Raw genomic sequence first — 22342 nt, 5'->3', positions numbered from 1 at the left:
TTTATGACCCGCAATGGCATCAAGCATGTCAGGTCTGCTCCGTTCAAGTCTGCGTCTAACGGTCAAGCGGAGCGGGCAGTCCAAACAATCAAGCAGAGCCTGAAACGCGTGACGGATGGCTCCCTACAGACCCACTTGTCTCGCATTCTGCTCAGTTACCGGACGCGACCCCTCTCGCTCACCGGGGTTCCCCCAGCAGAATTGTTAATGAAGAGAGCCCTCAAAACCAGGCTCTCCCTAGTTCACCCGGATCTTAATGATCACGTGGAAACCCGGCAACAACGGCAGAACATGTACCACGATCGCGTGGCTGTTTCACGTGACATTGATGTTAGCGACCCTGTGTTTGTCCTGAATTACTGTCATGGTCCCAAGTGGGTTGCTGGCACTGTTTTGGCCAAGGAAGGGAGTAGGGTGTTTATAATCAAACTCTTAAATGGCCAAACGTGCAGAAAGCATTTAGATCAGACCAAATTGCGATTTACTGACAACCAGGAACGACTTGAAGAGGACATCACCATTGACGATCCACCAACACACACCCAACCAGCAATCGACCTTGCTGTCAATCACGAGGATGAATCCACCACTCCTGACAGTCTGGTCAGACCAGCCGCGGTGCAGTGCAGCAATGGTCCGTCCGGCCAACTCACACATCCGAGGGTTTGAACTTAGATGATCAACCAGGGAGCGAAGGGCTCCTGATCGCCTCAACTTGTAAATAACTTGTACCGAAGACTTGGGGGGGGTGTGGGGGGGTGCGAAGTGATGTTATGTATGTAATACTTGCCACCAGAGGGTGTGACTGTTGGAGTCCTAATGGTCACCTGCACACATGTGCAGGGCCAGTATAAAAGGTTGGATGCCATGTGGTTTAAGCACTCTGCAGTTATAATAAAGAAGACTAATGTCACATGAAATTTAGCTCACAGTACTCAGCCTCGTGGAGTTCTTCTATACACAACACTATTGTTCCTACCTGCACTGCATTCTCGAAACCGGAAATGAGTTGTGCTGCAATCTGACCTGCAGACCATCACCAACATTTAGTCACGATCACACTAAATTTTTATGTCACAGTATAATTTCAGATTACGTCAGAGGATGTAACTAAAATGAATCAGGCAAGGCACTGATACATTGGCCCTGATATTTATGTGGAGGCGTTGAGGGAGCTTCTGATGGTCAGGAAACCCAGAAATACAGGAAACGCAGAGGTCCTGCCAAATTTAATGGAAGTATCTCATTTGAAATTTTTTTCTCTGTTTCCCGCCCGGCAGTTTGCCAGATTGAGAGGCTGGCTGGCTGTTGGGCGGGAAGGCCTGCACTAGAAGGCCGCAGCTGGGGACTGGAGAGGAGGGAGGGAGGGGGAGATCGGCGGCGGGGGGGGTGGGCAGTGGGGTGTTGGGGAATCAGTCGATCGTGGGGAGGGAGGGAGGCAGATCTCAGCAGGTCTGCTTGAGGGGCCGGGGGAAGCACACCTCCTCCTGGCCCACAAATCAGTGCTGGAAAATCATTTACCTGATGGATCCGGCACTTTTGGCTTCCCTTCAGCTGCCGGGTTTCCCGAGGCCTTTGAAACCCAGCCCGCAGCTGTTAAATCCACGTGGATGCTAGAATCTGAGGCATGCAGCCTCATTTAAATATTATAATTCCTGACCTGCCTCTCGAGAGTGTGTTAATCACCCGACCCTCGACCTGCCCTGGTTAAATTGGAAGTAGATCCTTCGTGGTGGGTTGGGGTCAGGTTTCCCATCTTTAAGATTTAGGTTAATTTTCTGTGGGGCCCGGAGGAGCAGAGAACCACAGGCGCTTGCTGAAAAAATGTTGGAGGCGATGAACTGAAATGTGAAGGCAAAGTAACAACAGGAAAATAACTTTTTAATAAAACCAATTATTGTATTTTTATTTCTTTAGGAAAGAAAAAAATAATTTAAAACTTGCCAGTTCCAGGGCCCACTTTAGCTCCTCTACCAGTTCCAACCTAAATTGGCGATTGCGGGTCTAGGATCCTGATTTGCAAATGATAAAATGGCACCTATCCTCTTTAAATTGCCATCTGTTGCAGTAGCAGGGTTAACAAGGCAGTAAGGCTACCAACTCCGTCTTGAGGCTGTTAACCCCTGTCATAACAAGTTATAATCATCCCCATGATTCTAAATGATCTTATTTAAGACAGAGAGAAGGAGGAATTTCTCCTCTGAGGGGTCGTGTATCTTTGGAATTCTCTGCCCCAGAGAGCTGTGGAGGCTGGGTCATTGAATATATTCAAGGTGGAGCTAGATAGATTTTTGAACGATAAGGGTATGGTTGGACCGTCCGCAGTCTACTGGTACAGGGTAGGCTTCAGAGACTAGACGGAGTTGACACGGACTTAGTGAATGACTATACGGGTGGAGTGCTGCGAGGTGCTTGTAACTGATCCAGGCTTTACCATGCATAGGGTCCCTTTGCCTTGTATTCCCGGGATCACTACAACTTCTTTCTCTTCCCCCATGCACACCGCTCCCCATAGACAATGATTTATAAGATCCACTTGGACCTTGTGGCCAGAAATGAAACCTGTACCGAGGATCCCTGTTCCCTCTTTCTCCCACTTCATTAGGACACACGTCCACTTGGTATAGAGTGCTCCTAAGTCAATTGATAGTGGAATGGAGAACGAGCCAGCCTGCTCGTTACCTGTGAACCCTACCAGGAACATGGGACTCCATTCGACAGAGGTGAGGTGGTTGGGTTATCCGCATAGACGATGGTGCTGGAAGCACCAGTGTCTAGCAGAGAGGTCCCTTTAACCCTCTCCATCTTCACACAAGGCCGTTTCCACTCATCATATTGTAAAGGGCACAGGTATACAGGCTGCGCTGGCTCTAGTCATAGATCAGGATTAGGTGGGGCAGATGGGGTTGCGCCGGTGGCTACAGCTACCTTCCCTGAGCCCATTATCATAGTTCGGACCGCGGCCACAATCTCATCGAAACTGCCAGAGGGATTGTGTGCCACAGGTCCGGAATTTTGGGCTGGGGCTGTTAAACCTTTTGTGGTAGGGGAATCCTTTAAGGGTGGGAGTTCCTTTCCTGCACTATCTTTCCAAAGATTTCAGCAATCCTTACGCCAGTGTCCACTTTTTCCAAACCCATCGCACGTACTCTTTGAGTCAGAAGGGCTCCCCCTTCCTGGTGCCATTCTCTCCTTAAATTACTGGGCCGGATCTCATGGCCCTTTCCTTTTTGTGGGGCCTCAACTGTGCCTCTGCCGTTCTGGTAAGCCAGGGTTAACTGTCTAACCACTGACTCCTCGGTTACGGTGGGTTCTCTGGGGTCGAACCACAGCTCGGCTTTAGCCTTTACTCGTGGCAGGCAGTTAGCCACTAGGCTGCGAAGCCAGCGAGCTGTTGGTTCCCGGTCCAGGTGTTCCCGGTCGAGATCTCCACATGCTCTCTCATAGACGGGCCACAGCCTGTCTGCGAAAGCCTGTGGAGTTTCGCCTGTCTGTTGCAGGGTTTTCTCGACCCGGGAAAACAGACTTCCATCATTTAGGTCACGAACCTCTAACACCTCTTCTTGGATCGCAGCGTATGTGCTCTGCCCCTTCTTGCTATCTGCAGAGAGGGCCTGGTATACCTTGCGATCCAAGGAGAAAAGCAGCATTTTAGCCTGCTCGGTATCATCGCAGCCGTTTATACCGGCTGCCTGCTCTATGTCCATAAAATGGACCGAGGGGTCCCCTTGAGGGGTTAACTTTTCTAAATCAGCTACCATTGCCCGGAGCTGCTGGGTTCCAAGGGGGATTACAAATTGGCTCTCCAGAGCCCCTTGTCCCTGACCACCGTTGCCGGCACCATTCTTTTGTTGTTGGATCGGGCACATCAGCCCCGGTCCTGACACCCATTGTATTTCCTCGGTGCCACGCTCTCTCTGTACTGCCAGGCTTAACATCGGTAGGACGCCACTCTATCCCTCTCCCCCTCTACTGCCCCTTGCTCCTGCACGTCTCCCTTAGGAGCACTTGGGCTTATCAGGCATACCATCCCCTTAGCATTAGATAGGGCCTGGGTTAAACTTTTTATCTTGGCCTCACAGGGCCCGTGATCCTCCACCCCAAAGCCCTTGCTACTGACTACTTTTATAGGCTGCACATCCCGTATCCTCTCCTCCTGTTCTCTCATTACTTTTGTTAGATGGGCATTTTCCTCCCGCAACACTAGCTCATTCCCCTTTGCCTCTGTTACTTGACATTGGAAATAGTCCTGCTTATTCCTGTGGGTCTCCTCTAGCTGTAATCTGCTATGCTTTTGTTTAATTAATTCCTCAAACATTTTCTCCCCTGCCATAGCCCTTACGGCTGAGTGCTCTTCGATTTCCCGGAGCTCTGCTACCAATTTCGTGACCTTCCTATCCAGCAACTGGATCTGTCTTTGGTAGCAGATCAACCAAATAGCCTTCTCTATTGACCTTTTATGATCCTTGCTCTTGGTTCACTTAACAGCTGCGTCCACTGGATGCTCAGCCCGTAACAGGCTTAAGACTCACTTTTTGCTAATATTTACTTTCTTAAATACATATTCGGAAATTCTTTCCTCCATTTTTATTCTTTCCACCAGAACCGAGTCTACATCTTCACATCGTTTGTACAAAGCTCCTACCTGGCTTGCCATTATGTAGGAGGTGGTGGCTTTGTCAGCCTTTTCTGACCTTGACGGTTCGAATCGTCCCACTCCCTGGTTCTAGGGCTTGGAATTATTTAGGGGATGTGATAGATGTAGACAGACAACTGTTTGGTGCAAGAACAAATCTTTTATTCAGAAAATAGCACACCACACTAAGTAACTTAATAGCATGTAACAAAATGTACAGAAAAAGGGGGAAAACGTATACGCAACGGGTATAGAGGTTATGCAGTGGAAAAAAAAACACCTCCCACCACTACACTAACTAAGTTAGGCTCTAAAATTGCAGGGACTATGCTCACCAAAGGATTTCTCCACAGTTTAGACCAGTTGCACACTGCTTTCTCTCTCTCAATCTTGTGGATTCTTTGGCTGGTTGAGGTGTCTTCGGTATTAGCACTGGTCGATGTTTTGATGGTAAATAAGTTTTTTCCTTGAGTCAGAGCTGGTTGATTGTTGGTTTTTCATTGACTCCGAGGCTTCTTGTTAGGTTCTTCTTGTTGCGTTGCTGTAACCTCGTGTGACAAGTTAGATGTTTCAAAGCCAGAGTCAAAGAGCCCAGAGTCCAAGTGCTTTTTCAGAATGTTCTCTGGTACATTTCTTCAAAAGTGTTTCCTCAGCCCAAAGGTTACCACCCAAGCTACCAGCAAGACCCCCAGTTATACCTGAGAGGCTGCTTAAACTTTCGCGCCAAAACTCGGGTGCACAATTGATTTTTGATGACTGCTTTTGTGCGATTTTGGCAGGCTGATCAACTCTAATGTGATCCCTTTGTGAGAATTTTGGTGGGCTGATTGAGCATTAGCATGATACAAGATTTCCAAAGGTGTTGATGGGGTTTTCGAATGGTGCTGTTAGAATGTAATCAGGTCTTGATACTGTCCATTGTGTGTTCCGCTGATGCCAGGGTTTTTCTGTATAGCTGTTTTAAGAACTATTTAAAATATGTATGTATCTGGGTCCCTGGTAAGTGGACTTTTGTTAGACTGCTAATGTCTCTCTGGGGCCTGCCTCCCGGGTGGGTTAGCAGCCCTATAAGGATCCCATTTCCCTATACAGATCCAGCATACAATTTAAAATGTCCAAACTCAATCTAAAAGGCCCTAGTTTAGTCCAAAGGCACCTAATAGTGAGATATTTCTGTCCACATTTCTCCTCCAAAAGTCTAACACAGTTCCCTTTTAAATTGCAGACACATGTCCATTGAGTAGGGGGTCCCAGAATTTTGTGAATCCTACAGCAGGGAGGTCTTACTGCAGTTGTACAGGGCCTTGGTGAGACCACACCTTTGAGTATTGTGTGCAGTTTTGGTTTCCTAATCTTAGGAAGGACATTCTTACTATTGAGGGAGTGTAGCGAAGGTTCACCAGACTGATTCCTGAGATGGCAGGATTTTCTAAGTTACCTCTGCCATTTTGGATCCATTCATTACATATGAACTTTTGTTCAATCATTATGTAAAACTTTAAATCATCAATGTTAAATTTTATTTATCATTTGTTAGCCCAATTGTGTAACTAATCTAAATTCTTGCCTAATTTCTTTGCCCCATCCTCTGTGTTCATTGACCTCTTCGAAAATTTGACCAGCTTACATTTGATTTTAATCTTTCTTCATGAGGCCCACCTCTTGCTCCCTTGATACCCTCCACCCAACTACTGATTGCTCACCCACCCCCGCCATTCCACTTGACATTGTTAATTCATTCTATTTTCCCAGGCATCATCCTTTAACCTTCAAAACCACTGTGATTATTTTCTTACTCAAAAGCTCACTCTCAGCCTATTCATCAACTGTCAACTCGCCTCTTGATGCACTTTCCACTCTTAAGGTCCTAAAACATGTTGTTCCCACCCAGCCCAGTGCCATTCTGTGTAGAAACTTCTGTTCAAATCTCTCTAGCCCAGCTTCTGCTCATTTCACAGAACTGATACCACTGTGGCCAATATCATGAATTCCCCCCCTGGCTTGGTTTTTATGTTCTTTCTACTACTTTGTGAAGTGCTTTGGGCTGTTTTCTACATTAAAATTGCTAAATAAATGTAAGTCGTTGTTATGTAGGTCATTCACGAAGACTGGAAATAACAAGGATCCATGGACTGATCCTTAGGGATGTCACTCAGCATGTCTCCGCAGTTTGATATTACACCTCTCATCAAGTTTCTTTTTTCTTAATCAACATCTTATTCTTTGGTATATTCTACCTTGAATTCCTATGGCATTTTATTTCTTTAGAAGTCTTTTAAATGGAACTTTGTCAAAAACTTCTCAACTGGAGCATGAGGAGTTCCGCTATTTACTTTATCTGCAGCAACTTCAGGGAAGTTAAGGTGGTTTATCAAACCAAATCTTCCCCTTCAAAATTTATGCTGATTAGGTTCTTATTAAATTACTGCTATGCATGTACTCCTTCAACTTACATCATAGAAAATTAGAATGATTTACCTGTTACTAATAGGCGGATAGGACTATAATTGCCTCAGTCTATTTTGTCACTGCTTTGAAAAACAGATACCGTAGTTGCTTTTGTGCAACGCTGCAAAACTTTACCAGTGCCTTTTGATTCTTTTATGATGATGTGCAGTGCTCCACAAATTTCCTCCTTGGTCATATTGAGAACCCTAGGTTATATACCATGTTGGTTTTAAGTTTATTTAATTTATCAATTAACTTTTGCCACACTGGCTTCAAAATGTTCAAGGATTTTGAGTACGCTGTATTGGATATTCAGTTGGTGTTATTATTTTCACAAGTACCTGCTAGGTTATATACCATGTTGGTTTTAAGTTTATTTAATTTATCAATTAACTTTTGCCACACTGGCTTCAAAATGTTCAAGGATTTTGAGTACGCTGTATTGGATATTCAGTTGGTGTTATTATTTTCACAAGTACCTGCAGATAATAAATTTGTGTTTGTATTACTTTCCATTTTACTGCCACTTTTATCTTTAGAATTCTGACTGACTGTTTTACTGTTACAATATTGGAAGAATGCTCTCATAATGTACTTAACATCTTTTGTTATCCTCATTGCTTAAGCTATTTTTGAACCTCTACTATCTCTTTTTACCTATTTTAACAAGTTCCTCTTCTGGGATTTTCACCTTTTTGTTGTAGTTTACATATCATTTGTTTTTCTTTCTTCTATTTTAGTTGTTCTATTCATCCATTTTGGAGGTTGTTTGTTTAGTTTACATTTATGCTTTGGCACTAAGACTATCTTGTTAGGACATGGGAGTACAATCATTTTAGCACCTCATTGACTAATAGTATTTCAGAGTAAGGCACTTCAGGTCTCATGTGGGAATGTTGTAAATTGGAAAGTGTTCTACATTTCTCTAAGCACAGTTATCATGCTCTGGATTAAAATGTACAGATAATTATTTTGAAGATATGATTTCGAAAGTACATGTACATTTTAAAAGCTACAAAGGACTGGAGTGAACTAAATCTCTATGGACTGGATTTTCATCATTTAGCCCTACCACTGGTGGTTTTCCAGTGGTGTTTTGGTGCTATTTAAAAATCGCGTTTTTTTTAACCACCGAAATACCACTTTCACTCAAGGCTGCTATTTTCATCAAATATGACCGGTGGTCGGGTTAACTGTATTTCATTCTTATTTTTGATCGTGCAACACTCAAAGTAAAATGGGTGGTATTTTTGCGGGTGGTAAAATTGTGGCATTGATGAATTTACCTCTGATGGTAATTTTCGGTGGTAATTCGGTGTTTGAGTCTTGACTGCAGGTAAAAGAAGTGCAGGGTGGGGGCTGATGTTTTATTGCTGTTTTTGTTCTTGCTGTTGATGTTATAGTTCTTGTCGTTGTTCTTGTTGTGTTATTGGTGTTATGTTGTTTCAAAAAATTTAAAATTGTTGAAGTTAAAAAATGATTTATTTATTGACTTTTACATTTTTCCAACTTTACAACATTTTATTAAAATGTTGTTAAACTTAACCCTTCTTGTACTGTGTCTAACTTTTAGAAAATGAAGGATGAAACTCAACGATAGAGTGGGCGGTAAAGGTGAAATGTAAATCTCACTGTTCAAGCAAAGCATTGATTTATGAGCTGCTGACGTCCTCAAATATCCTCAAATGTTCTCAAAATGTCCTCAAATGCCTCCACTTTCCTTAAATATCCAATTTTCTCAAATAGTCCACTAAAAGTCTCAAATAACCTTGAAATCTAACTCTGAACTCACATAAAGATGTCTGTGTAAAACTCAGCCTTCCCTCATGTGGAATGGACTACAGCTCCATTTTTTAAAATGGCGTCCGTAGCACTGGATTCAATCAGATAAGATCATATAAGACTGCTCTTTTCTTGGTAATTTAGGCCAGTGGTAAAAATGGTGGTATTGATGAATTTACCTCCGGTGGTACTTTTCGGTGGTATTTCGGTGTTGCACACTTAATGACATTATAAAAACAGCCACAAAAAAAAGATCGTTGGTATTTTTTACCACCGGTGGTAAATCACTGATGATTTTAACACCGGTGGTATTTCGGTGCTAAATTATGAAATTGGCAATATTCCGGTGGTAATCTGCAATGAATTTACCACCGATGCTATTTTTGGTGGTAAATGATCGATAAAATGACAAAGATCCAGCCCAAAGTGCCCATTTATTTGAAATCTAGATCAGATTATTTCGTATTCATCATGCGTAAAAGTCTTAAAAGAAACTTGTTCAGATTGCATAACCTAACCAATTAACTATAATTAACATCATAATTAACAGCTCAACCAATATGCTAAAAATACTATAGAATCACAGAATTCTTGTTTAATAATTCATAATTTATGAAACACAATACAAGAAAGCGGTATACCCTTGAACAGGATATCTGCATTTTATGTTAATGAAAATGTGAGAATATTATCAATAAAGTACAAGTCTTGTCTCAGTTTTTAAAATCTATTTACCTTCAAGTAATTTCTTTCCACATTCAGTGAAATTAAATGCATTAACATGTCTGTTTAGTATTCCACCCCTCTACTTGTGTGCAATTTGGAACAAAGAGTAAAAAAATGCCTAAGACTTGATTTATGGTGGGCTAGATTCTTTCAGGCTCTAAATCTTAGCCAAGAGATGTGTGGTAGAAGGGATTATTTCTGATTTAAATCATGAGCATCCATGTACTCAAATCTTAATACTTCAAGTTGGGAATCTTCGTGTAATGACCTAGTTTTGTGTGGCTTCATGGGTTTGCAGTTTGAGGTGGCTGCAGCTGCTGACAGTCGCTCTATTGTTTCAGTTAGTTTCTTTAAAGGAAAACCAATAGCGGGTGAGCACCTCGGTTGCCTTAGGGTACAATTCAATAGAACCATGTTTCTGAAGTCTCACGTTCGGTGCTTTGTGAAACTTTACAAGTCTGATCGAGTCAAGCCACAGCTTTTTTTAATGCTGGCTTAAACTACTTTTCATAACTTACACTTTTGCTGAACTTGTTAATCGCGAGACATGTTGTTGGGTAAGTAAAACCATGTGGACGACAGATTTCTGTTTCTAACTGCCATCTGCAACAGTAGTACTTGAACTATTCATACAAATTGTTTGGTCTTTCATTGCAGAAGTCTGACAGGCTCGTGCCCTATTTCAGGAAGAAAGAATAGATTTGCAGCTTAAGTTGAGAATTTCCTTAGGAAACTTAGTTATGAATTAATAAAAGTTACTTTGTAATTTAAATTCACAGATTTTATCTGACTACTCAACCATGGACAATTTTATGCATTTTTTGAATTTAAGATTTAAAAAAAACACTTTAGATATTATAGTATGAGTGATGTAATTGAGATACTAGAATTACATTTAGTAAATAACTTTATAGCAAGTTTGTAAATACCTGTACCTAATATAAATACAATGTAAGTCTAAAGTACGTTCTTAAATATCGATGAACAGATTTTTTTGCCATCAGTGCCATTTGAAATTACTTCTAATTCTTACTATTTATCAAATATAAATATAGAATTTTTATTCGATTGCAGATTACAGTGTTTATTTAGAACTATTGAAGAATGCCTTGAACTTTAACTTGCAATCCGGTTGTCTCTATAATATTTAGTCAGTTCTTGTTAATCTGTTTGTCACAAAGTATTATTCAGTAAATGAGAGTATTCACTTATAAATTTACTGGGGCATTTTTGTAAGGATTTTCTGTTAAGAATTTCTTAATTATTTATTATAGATTGGCCAGAAAGTAAACTGTTTCTTGTGTTTAATTTGCTGTAATTTGTTAATGTGTATCATAGGTCACATAGCACTTTATAGGGAAAGTAACTGCACAATGAGGGTTGCCAGCAGGCTAAAATGTTAAATCAGCAATAAAAGAATTAATTTTGTAGATTAGAGGTAAAATCACTCAACTAACAGAAGTGAATGCAGTTGTGCCAACAGCTTGTGATTTTCGCTTTCTGGCTACTTATTGTAAATATTCACTGAATCATGTGTTGTATGATATGAAGTTGATTGTACTATTTGCCAAGAGCATCGCATAAACAACGATTGCAAATGAAATTTTGCAGTAAATCTGACCATGAAGCAATATTTTACAAAACACCAGTATGATGTGTGAATTTTAGTAATCCAAGAGGGTGATTGATGGACACTAGATTTCCATGTTACTGCCAAACACTAACATCCTGGTCTCTGGGACATTTTCTGTGTGCTGTACTGAGTGCAGTAATATTTATCCTTTTGTTTATAAGAGTAACATTTGTTGCAGTAACAGAGGATTGTTTTTCTTGCAGTTGATTTAGATACTGCCTCTGAATCAGCCCCTGTTTTAATTTATAGTTTTACTTTGCAAGGTGTACTTGTTAGTTCTTGTTGAACTTCATTTGGCATAAACTAGTTGCACAAGCTGGGATTATTTTTGTTTGCCTTAGGACAAGATTAGCACAGATGATAATTATCTATATGCAACTTTTTCAACTGCTTTAAAGGCTTCAATTAGATAAGATTAAGGGCAAGGTTCCTAATCTCAGCCCAGATCGTATCAGGTCAGCTCCATTATATTTGTACAGGTTCACAAAACAGTAGCAGAAACTCTTCATAAAGGCTTTTGACAGACTCTTACCAAAATCATCATTTTGGCAAATTATTTACTAAGCTGCTATGCATACTGCACTTGAAAAGTGCGGTTCATTACTCCCAGATACTACACAAATTGCCCTTTGTTCAAAGCTTACAGAAGTTTCAAAGTGCATATTTACAAAGTGGCTAGCTATGTTTTTCCCCAAAAGAACACTGTGTGTATTAGCCTATAAATTAGATGTTTGCAGTGGAAATAATTACAGCATAGCTGGAACCAAAAGAATACATACAGATTTTAGCATAGTTTCATGTTGAAATGTTTAACATTCTTTTGGATCCTATAGCATACTCAGTATTTACTTGTACTCTCCATGGGTTAGCAATAGGGTAACCACATCCATTTATAAAGCAAATCATTTATAATTATGCACAGTCTCAATTTTGACGTGTGCATAATTTTAAATGAATTCCCTTGGGATTACTGATATGAGTTCCTCCCACCCATCCCCCTCTTTATTTTTTTGTCTTGTTTTAGTTAGAAATTACAGAAATCCCTTTTAATTAGTACATTCTGTCAAAAATATTTTGCTGAATACTTGTAGTCTAGAAGTTTCTTAAGGGATGACCTCTTCTCCCAGGGGTGCAGATTTAATACATTCAAAGGACATATAGTCTATGATAATAGCTGACAGCCTCTGTGTGCTCTGTGAAAGAGAACACTGACATCATTTGGAAAGCTTTGTGTTACATTAGAAGTTCATGGAGTATTGTATTGTCAGAGCTGCGGGGCAGGTTCTCAAGAATACCTTCGATAATTTATGGAAGCTGATCTCACGTCAGTGCCTCTTCATAAATTTGAAACTTCAGCTTTACAAAAATTCAACAAAATGCAGTTTTTAAATAATGGAATCGATTCTCGGATTGTGTGCTCAGGAAGCGAGAACACACATTCCCAGTGCGAGCATCGTGGCATTTGACAAGTAGGCCCGAGGGATGGAATCACTGTATGCACAATTCTGCAATCCCCAAATTTAGCAGTTTTTTGGAAACCATGCTGAGAGCATATGTGGGCCTCATTATACCTCCTAATTTTAGCCAATCTTACTTCAATAGGCCTTTGATGAATTTCACACGTTTTCTGGCCTCTGGACTTCTGTAGTGTTGCACACAAGGGAATCAACGCTGTTTGCTTGAGAATTTTGATTCATAAATCTGTGGCTGACAGATTTGTACTACATTGTAATTTGGTTTATTGCTTTTTCTGTATTACCTTTTTCTGATTTTTCTGCTGCATTTTTGCAACACAAGACTCATTGTGCACAAACCTGTAGTCACAACACTGTTGCTGCCAGCAACTGTAAACTTCAGCTGCAGCCACACTGTCCTGAATGAGCATTCCATTGGACCATCCAATAGTTGTTATGGTATTGGAGGATTGTTAACGCTAACAAGGATGAAGATGGATTCCGACAGAGGGAAGAAAAGTAAATGTGTTTACACTCTCAATGTCTGACTAGGTCCAGGATACAAGTTTTCAGATGCAGGCACAGCTATTTGGCCTTTTCTGAGGAGACCTGCCTTGGCCGTCATGAGTTACACCTTTTCCTGAAGCCATTCCTGCGGACAAGATTTAGCACAGAGACAGTCATACCTGTTGCTGTGAAGTCATCAGAGCATTGGATTTTTACATCACTGGATCCTTTCAAGCCACCACTGCTGACATATACCATAATACAGGTAGTCAGAATTAAGCCCAGCAACACAGCTGACAGAAGCTCTGTTTGTCAGCAGAAACACTTTGTTAATATTCTCATGGAAAGGAAGCAAAAGCATTTTTACCAGATGACTGGCTTCCTAAAAGGCAGGACTTCACTGCATGCATGTAACTATCAAGGCTCCTACCAACAACTCTACCGCATGTATGAATAGGAAGGACTTTCATTGCATCAACATACAGATGGTGTCAGATCACAGAAATCGAATAATGCAGGTGAATACGTGCTGCGTCGGCAGCAGCCAAGGTGTTTTTATTTTGTGGTAGGTCCACTGTGCCAGCACTATTTCATGCAGAAGACAGACTGGACAGCTGGCTGCTAGAAGATAATAATTACCCTGGTTATTAAAACCAGTGATGAATCGCCTAACAAAGGCCAAAAAGAAGTCCAGTGAGGCTCAAGCCACCAACTGAATTATGGTGGAGCATACAGTAGGCATTTCAAATCCATTCCACTGCCTGGACAGATCAGATGGATACCGCTGTACAGCTGTGAGAATATTCTGGAAATGGTCAGTGTCTTCTGCATCCTGCATAATTTTGTATTACAGAAAGGGAAAACCTTTCAGCCAGAGGGCTAGGAGGGTCATCCTGCAGCCTTGGGCAAAGGAATGGTCGCGAATGATGTGAAGCCAGGAAGACTGGTGAATCAATCATTGACAGGACTTTTGCCTAAAATATGCCCTACATTGGTCCTCTTTGTAATACACTGGTCCTGTGAACAGCAATCATCACTGCTGCTACCACCATCCTGCCTGTTTCCCACCACATACTAACATTAATATAGACAACAAATCTACACGGGGAATTTGGAAGAGAGTGCAACCAGTTTAATTCCCTGATGAAGTTCCTTGTATTTGAATGATAATCTTCCCCAGCACCTGCTGACTGTGAGAGTGTAGGTTCTGTGACCTCTGGCACCTAATACAAACGTAGAAAAAGACTGGAAAAGACCACTAAGGCCATCTAGATCTGGTGCAGCCAGGTACACGATTAACCCAATCCCTTCCAGCTCATGCAATTTCCTGGAGAGAGAAAACATTTAAAATACTTAAATTCCACCTTCATCCCCACAATGAGCAGTAAATCCTGGGGCTAAGAGCAAACCTATATTCCCGCCCCTCACTGAGCAATAATTCCTGGAACTCAAAGCAAAATCAACCCCTTTCCCCCCCGTTCCCCCCTCCCTCCCCTCCGCATACTGACCAGTAATTCATTAGGGTAATTGAAGACTCCACTATCTCCCTATCCCCATCCCATTGAGTAGTAAATCCTGGTTAATACAGCAGACTCAGTCATCCCCCAACCCATCTCGTCCTCTCTTCCCCCAACTCCACTGGATCAGACCGCAAACTCACAATCAATCCCTCCCACCATTGAAGAGAAAGGCCACAATTGGACCAGAAATGCATCTGCATTCCTCCCTCCCCCCTTTACTCTGCACAAAAAGCAGGCATAGGACCAAAAACTTACATTTATCCTCCATTCCTACCAATCCCCCCCATTATCATGGGCACCTCAGGCCTTATCCATAAGATGAGGTTGTCACTACCAGTTTCTTTCAACCATTATGGGTCACTTGTGCAGTATCATCGGTGGTAAGGGGTAAGGCGCATGCTATTGAGCACTTTTATGTTGTCAATCCATCTGGTTTTAGTCTGCCTAGTGGCTTCTTCCATGCTGGTGGTGGTATGATGGTGAATGCTCTGGCAGGGTCAGAGTCAGAGTGGCACCTGATCAGTTATAACCATCCACAAATCAGACAGCAGTGGTTGATTAGTCAGATTATGTACAATGCCATTTTAAATTTTGTCCTGAGGCTTAACCATTAGTAGGGTGTGAAGCGATCTAGAATTGAATCTATTGATTTGCCTATTTATTACTTTGGAGTGTACCCACATTCTGAGCCATATTTCAATATGAATATTACTAATGCGTTGTAGAACCATACTTTGAGATTGCAGCTTAGATTTGATCTCCGTGTATGGGATAAAGAATTCATTACGGAGTTTGCAAGTGCCTATGTGAATTGTGTAATTGATTCCACTGTCTTGGGTGGATTGTTATCTACTATGAAAATAGCTGGAATTATATTCCATCCTCGCGATTTCATATTTGTCTTGTTCCAGCTGACCTAAAGACCAAGGCTAAATGCCACTTGTTCAAAGATTTGTAGGACTTCAGTGGTGGTGTCCACAGTTTTGGCTAAGGCCACTATGTTGTCGACAGAGTCCAGATCTGGATACATATACTCATTGCCTAAACTGGTCCCAAAAATACTTTTTCTGTTCTTGACTTCATGATGTTGTCAAAACCTGGCAAGAATAAGGTTGAGACAAGAACACAGCCCTGGCGTATTGAACTCGAAAAGCTCAGATAGCATTCTGTCAATATGGGCCCAGCTGCATAAGTTCTATGATTAGTGTAATTTTGTTTGGGATACCTAGAGATTGGAACAGGAGCCATAGGCGCTCTCGATTCAGTGAGTCAAAAACTTTTCTCAAATCAATATAGACAACATCGGGCCTAAAATTCTGGTCGGAGGCTTCCTTCGGACAAATGCCTCCGACCCGAAATTTTTTTACAGAAGTACCTGGTGGTCCTGGAGGTACCTTCGATTCCGGTCAGAGACCTTCACTCCATGCACAGTATATGAGGAGAAGACTTCCCTGTGTGCATGAAAAAGCTGGAGTCACATGGGCCTGGACCACCAATCACTCCGCGGTATTCTCATTGATAATAATGGGAACTCAGTTTCTCTGAATTCCCATTATTATCAATGAGAATAAACCTCTAAAACAAGAAACACAGCATAATAAATTAAAAAAGCACCTCACATATTTAAAATTAATTGAAATTAAAGTTAATTAAATGTTTTAGAAAAAATATTTTTTGGAATTTTTTTTAATGTGGTTTAATAGGGTTTAAAATAAACGTACTTTAATGGACAGGGTTTTTACTATAAAAATATGAATTTAAATTACATTTTTATATGTTTTAAAACTCTTACACTGGTAAAAGTAGGCTATGTGCCTGCTTTTACCAGGCGTAAGAGTTTGAAGGACATTCGCTGGGCATGAGTTGGGCAAATAGCCCATCTCTCCCACGCGAATGTCCTCCCGGGGATGCGGAGGATCTGTCAAGAAAAGTCTTCACAGATCGGAAAAGCTGGATTTTGGCGCATGCGCATCGCGCCCTGAAAACCGGCTTTTGCAAGGCCTCGTCGGGTCCATGCGCACTTCGTACAGACCTGATGAGGCTGGAATTTTAGTCCCAATGTGGCTCTTTAGTGCGTGTGGTTTGGCTGTTAGTTGTCGTAGCATAAATATCTGTTCAATGCTGGACCTATTCTCTCTTAAGCCAGCCTGAGCATAATTTACTGGCTTTAACCAAAGACCTTCACCTTCCCTCTGCACAGAAATGCTGATTTTTTTTGACTGGACCTTGTGGGCTGGTCAGAATGCGGCTGTTAAAATGGTGCGTGGCGTGAAACCAGTGACGATCGGTTGAATAGCTTGATACAACATTTTTAACCTCATTCTTGTAGACGCGGGGGATGAAAATTGGGGCTTAGGTGTTTGGACACAACCCCTCCCTCTTCCTTACATGTGTGATTGGAACTCAGTCCCCCACAGTCAAACAACACCCCCATTCCACACTGACCATTGTATTGAGGATCAGAGTCCACATAACTCAACTAAGCACATCTCCCAAACGCACTCCCCAAACCCCCATATCAACCATCACTTAGTTAATAGCAGCCAATTTCCTCATCCTCTTTTTCCCAGCTCCCTCTCCTTCTGCCCCTCCTTTCTTTCCCCTCTCATCCCTTGCTCCTCCACTACCTCATGACATCTCTCCATGCTCCCTTCTCTTCCCCTCATTCCTCCTCCCTTCCCCTCTCTTGCCACACTCCTTTCTCCCATCCCTCCCATCCCACCCTCCTCTCTCCACCTTCTTTCTCCTTCCCTCCACATCCTTCCTTCCTCCCTTTCTCCACCTCCTTCATAAGAACATAACAAATAGGAGCAGGAGTAGGCCGTACTGCCTCTCGAGCCTGCTCCGCCATTTAATACGATCATGACTGATCTGATCATGGACTCGGGTCCACTTCCCTGCCCGCTCTCCATAACCCCTTATCGTTTAAGAAACTGTCTATTTCTGTCTTAAATTTCTTCAATGTCCCAGTTTCCACAGCTCTCTGAGGCAGCAAATTACACAAATTTACAACCCTCAGAGAAGAAATTCCCCTTCATCTTAGTTTTAAATGGGCGGCCCCTTATTCTAAGATCATGCCCTCTAGTTCTAGTCTCCCCTATCAGTGGAAACATCCACTCTGCATTCTACCTTGTCAAGCCCGCTCATAATCTTATACGTTTCGATAAGATCACCTCTCATTCTTCTGAATTCCAACCTACTCAACCTTTCCTCATAAGTGAACCCCCTCATCTCCAGATTCAACCTAGTGAACCTTCTCTGAACTGCCTCCAAAGCAAGTATAATCCTTTTGTAAATATGGAAACCAAAACTACACGCAGTATTCCAGGTGTGGCCTCACCAATACCCTGTACAACTGGAGCAAGACTGCCCTGCATTTATACTCCATCCCCTTTGCAATAAAGGCCAAGATTCCATTGGCCTTTCTGATCACTTGCTGTACCTGCATACTAACCTTTTGTGTTTCATGCACAAGTACCCTCAGGTCCCGCTGAACTGCAGCACTTTGCAATCATTCTTCATTTAAATAATAACTTGCTCTTTGATTTTTTTTCTGCCAAAGTGCATGACCTCACACTTTCCAACATTATACTCGATCTGCCAAATTTTTGCCCACTCACTTAGCCTGTCTATGTTCTTTACAGATTTTTTGTGTCCTTCCTCTCTCTCTAACTCCTCTCTCCCTCCCTCTCTCTTTTGGTCACCTTACTTAAGGAAGGATATACTAGCTTTGGAGTGGGTACAGAGACGATTCATTCGGCTGATTCCGGAGATGAGGGGGTTACCTTATGATGATAGATTGAGTAGACTGGGTCTTTACTCGTTGGAGTTCAGAAGGATGAGGGGTGATCTTATAGAAACATTCAAAATAATGAAAAGGATAGACAAGATAGAGGCAGAGAGGTTGTTTCCACTGGTTGAGGAGACTAGAACTAGGGGGCACAGCCTCAAAATATGGGTGAGCCAATTTAAAACCGAGTTGAGAAGGATTTTCTTCTCCCAGAGGATTGTGAATCTGTGGAATTCTCTGCCCAAGGAAGCAGTTGAGGCTAGCTCATTGAATGTATTCAAATCACAGATAGATAGATTTTTAACCAATAAGGGAATTAAGGGTTACGGGGAGCGGGCGGGTAAGTGGAGCTGAGTCCACGGCCAGATCAGCCATGATCTTGTTGAATGGCGGAGCAGGCTCAAGGGGCTAGATGGCCTATTCCTGTTCCTAATTCTTATGTTCTTATGTTCTTATTAATTTGTGGGGTCAATAAGTTTCACAAATACTTGTACGATCGTAAGATAACCTTTGTTATGCACCATAAGCCCTGAACAGCAATCCTCCATCCAAAGTCCCCAGTTCCAACATTAGCTGCAGCCTGAATGCAGAGATGCTTTGATTTTGTCAGCATATACATATGATATTGATCAGCTGATCAGTGTAATGCTGATGCAATGTCTAGATTGCCTTTCCCATCACAAGTTACACCGGATAGGGAAGAAGTGTTTTATTTTTCATACATTGATGAACTGCCAGTTACAGCTGAAGAGATTGGTAGAGCAACCAAACGTGACTCAGTGATGTCAAAAGTGTATGATTATATCGCAAATGAATGGCCAAACAGGTATCAGACAACGATATTCATCCATTCTTCATTCGTAGGAATGAATTATCAGTCGATAAAGATTGTATCATGTGGGGTGCAAGAGTGGTTATACCAAATAAATTTAGGTCCAAATTATTAGGAGACCTCCATGACCAGCACCTGGGAATGTGATTGACTAAGAGTTTTGCATGGAGTTATTTATGGTGGCCAGGTCTTGATAAAGATATAGAGTACATCGTGAGTCAGTGTACGACATGTCAATCGGTAAGCAAGCAACCACCATCAGTACCATTACAGCCATGGAAATGGCCTCCCAGGGTGTGGCAAAGGCTACATATTGATTTTGCTGAGTTAGAAGGACAACAATTGTTCATTGTGATTGATAGCCATTCGAAGTGGGTTGAGGTGTTTCCAATGTGGAAAATAAAAAGTAAAATATTAGACATTTTATTTTCTTCATTTGGCCTCCCAGAAGAAATTGTTTCGGATAATGGACCACAATTTAGTTCCGAAGAATTTGCACAGTTCACGAGCAAAATTGGTGTGAAACATACTAAGGTTCCACCGTACCACCCTGCTTCGAATGGTGCAGCAGAGCGCACTGTACAAATTGTAAAACATGTTCTCATAAAACAAATGTTAGATTCAATTCCAAAGAAACGACAGTTGTTATTGGATAACAAATTGGCTAATTTTTTGATTACATATCGTAATATTCCTCATACAATTACTGGTAGAACACCAGCAGAGTTGTATCTCAAACGACAGCCACGAACCAGATTCTTGTTGTTAAAACCAAATTTGGCACAGTCCGTAGAAAAGACACAATTAAGACAGAAAGAGAATCATGATAGAGGTAGAGTAAAAGAGAGAAGTGTGAAATTAAACCAAAAGGTGAGAGTGAAGAACCATCACCATAAATGGTTAAAGTGGTTACTGGGAAGAGTGGTGAAGATATGTGGTCCTCACACATATTTGGTAAAGATGTTTGATAATGGACAGGTTAGGTTTGTTCATATTGATCACATTTTACCTATAGACATGGAAGGAGTTGAAGGTGGGAATGATTCAATTATTTCTGACTCATCAGATAGTTTTGATGTACCAGTAGCAAATCCTACATCCAGTGTACTGGAAACAAATCCAAGAGAAAATCAGAATGTAAGTCTGAGTCTGAGTCAGGAAAATAAAGAGCCTGAAGTTAGAGTGAGTTCAAATGAAAATCAAGGAAATTCCGTGGAGGAAAACGTTCCTCAGGATGAATCTCGAATGAGTTTAGATTCGACACCATGTTTGGAATGTTCTGTTCGAGAGCAAAGATATCCCCTTCGAAACACAAAACAAGTGATTAAGTTAAATTTGTAAATATGGAAAAAAATAAGTCTATATCCTGTGTTATGTATAAACATACAAGTTATGTATGATATAATAACTTCTTCATTAAGGAGGGAGAAGTGTAATATCTGTGAGCTTGTAATGTTTGTAGCTCCACACTGTAGATGTGGACGTATTGTGTACTGCAAGTGCATAGTTAATAATCAACAGAACCAGGCATGTTCTGGAGGCTTCCGACAGAGCTGCTTGCCGTTAGTGTGTGCTGTGCTCTGTGAATATATTACAGCCGCCAACGGGCAACCTGGCACCCACTCTTGGGTGCCGGGCCGCTGGCCCGACCAAAACCTTTTCTGGTGGCCCAGTGACCAAAGTTAAAAAAAAATGTTCGAATCTCTCCACTTGAATGGAGGGGAGAAAGCGTGATGACACACACACGCTGTGACGTCACCACGTTGATTGACAGCAGCGGACGGCCCCACCCACCCATTTTCAGCCAGTTAGTCTGGCTTTGAGTCTAAGGCCCGCAACCCATTATGATCCATTTCCTGCAGGAGTTTGAAAAAAATTCAAAATCCTGAAAATGGATCTACTCATCGCACCAAGAGTTCCAGCGGTGAGTAACAGCTAAAAACTCATAGGTGTTGCAGCTTTCTGTGCACCTGAATTTCGGCCCCATTAACTCTGTTTCTCTATCCACAGATGCTGCCTGACCTGCTGAGTATTTCCAACATTTTAAAAATGTTGATTTAAATGTAATTTTTGCTTTGTAATATTGTTTGTGTTTAATAGTAAATTAAACAAATAATGTTATCAGATTATACAGATTGAAAGTTGTATTGCACTGTAATTTCAATTTCTTTTCACTTGAACGGCACATAAATCAAATGCACAAACTTCCCTAAAGGCTTGTATTACAATTAATTATTTCAACTGAATTTTGACATCAAATTGTTGGAAAGAATTTCTTGCATCAGATTAATTTATCTTTCATACTGCGCTGCATCAGAGCTCTGCTGTCTGTTCTTTGGTCTCCATGGAAACCATAAAATTGAAACAACAATAGGATTGTTTCTGGCGAAATCAGTTTCTGAAAGAAAGTAAGTTACTATGGGCTCAATTTTCCCCAAATATCTGCGCTGTTTTTTTGGTGTGCACCATTTTTTTTGGAGTAAATAAAAATCTCCAGTTTCTCAAGTTTCTGCACCAGTGTAATTCACTCAGGTACGATTTGTTTAGGCTACGCTTTTTTTGCGTTAAAGGGGACGTATCCTGATGTCTGCGCCAGTTTTTGACATTTAAGCAAGTTTGGCCAACTTAGATTTTTTTCTACGACGGCGGATGTGACCATTCCTAAAAAACCTTCTGGGCATTTAACAAAAATCAGCACACATTACAAAATCGGCGCCAAAAGACGCCATTGTTTTTAGCTGAAGTTTTGGGGGGAATGAGGAAGGCAGAGAATATGCAACAGAAATCTTAATTTTTTGAAAGTCAAAAGGGAGAAATTGAAAGTGTAATGCAATTCTTGAATTTTTGATTTTTTTCGAAGTACCACCCCACCAATTCTCCTCTCCTCACCGGGCTAGAGGGTCGGAGCACCGGCTGGCAGGATATCTCCCTCGCCCAGACACAGGACCTTGGGGCTCAGCTTCAAAAGAAGCCCGTGGGGAAGGGGGAGTGGGGCGGGTGTGGTGGTGGGGGGG

At 41.6% G+C, this 22342-nt stretch overlaps 1 protein-coding gene across 4 annotated transcripts in view; it reads left to right on the top strand.

The window, feature by feature from the left end:
- Window positions 1–22342, top strand: part of znf385b (zinc finger protein 385B) — a 751134-nt gene that overhangs the window by 368176 nt on the left and 360616 nt on the right. The window contains exon 1 of one of the 4 annotated variants that reach the window (XM_070874805.1): window positions 21227–21252. The exons of the other annotated variants lie outside the window; for them this stretch is intronic. The gene's annotated coding sequence lies outside the window, so the exon portion shown is untranslated. Of the gene's footprint in view, window positions 1–21226; window positions 21253–22342 lie in introns of those variants that run through there. 4 annotated transcript variants of the gene reach the window in all.

The sequence above is a fragment of the Pristiophorus japonicus genome, chromosome 3, assembly GCF_044704955.1.
Source record: "Pristiophorus japonicus isolate sPriJap1 chromosome 3, sPriJap1.hap1, whole genome shotgun sequence".
Classification (NCBI taxonomy): domain Eukaryota; kingdom Metazoa; phylum Chordata; class Chondrichthyes; family Pristiophoridae; genus Pristiophorus; species Pristiophorus japonicus.
The sequence above is the reverse complement of the archived record's forward strand: the minus strand, read 5'-3'. Positions and strand labels throughout refer to the sequence as shown.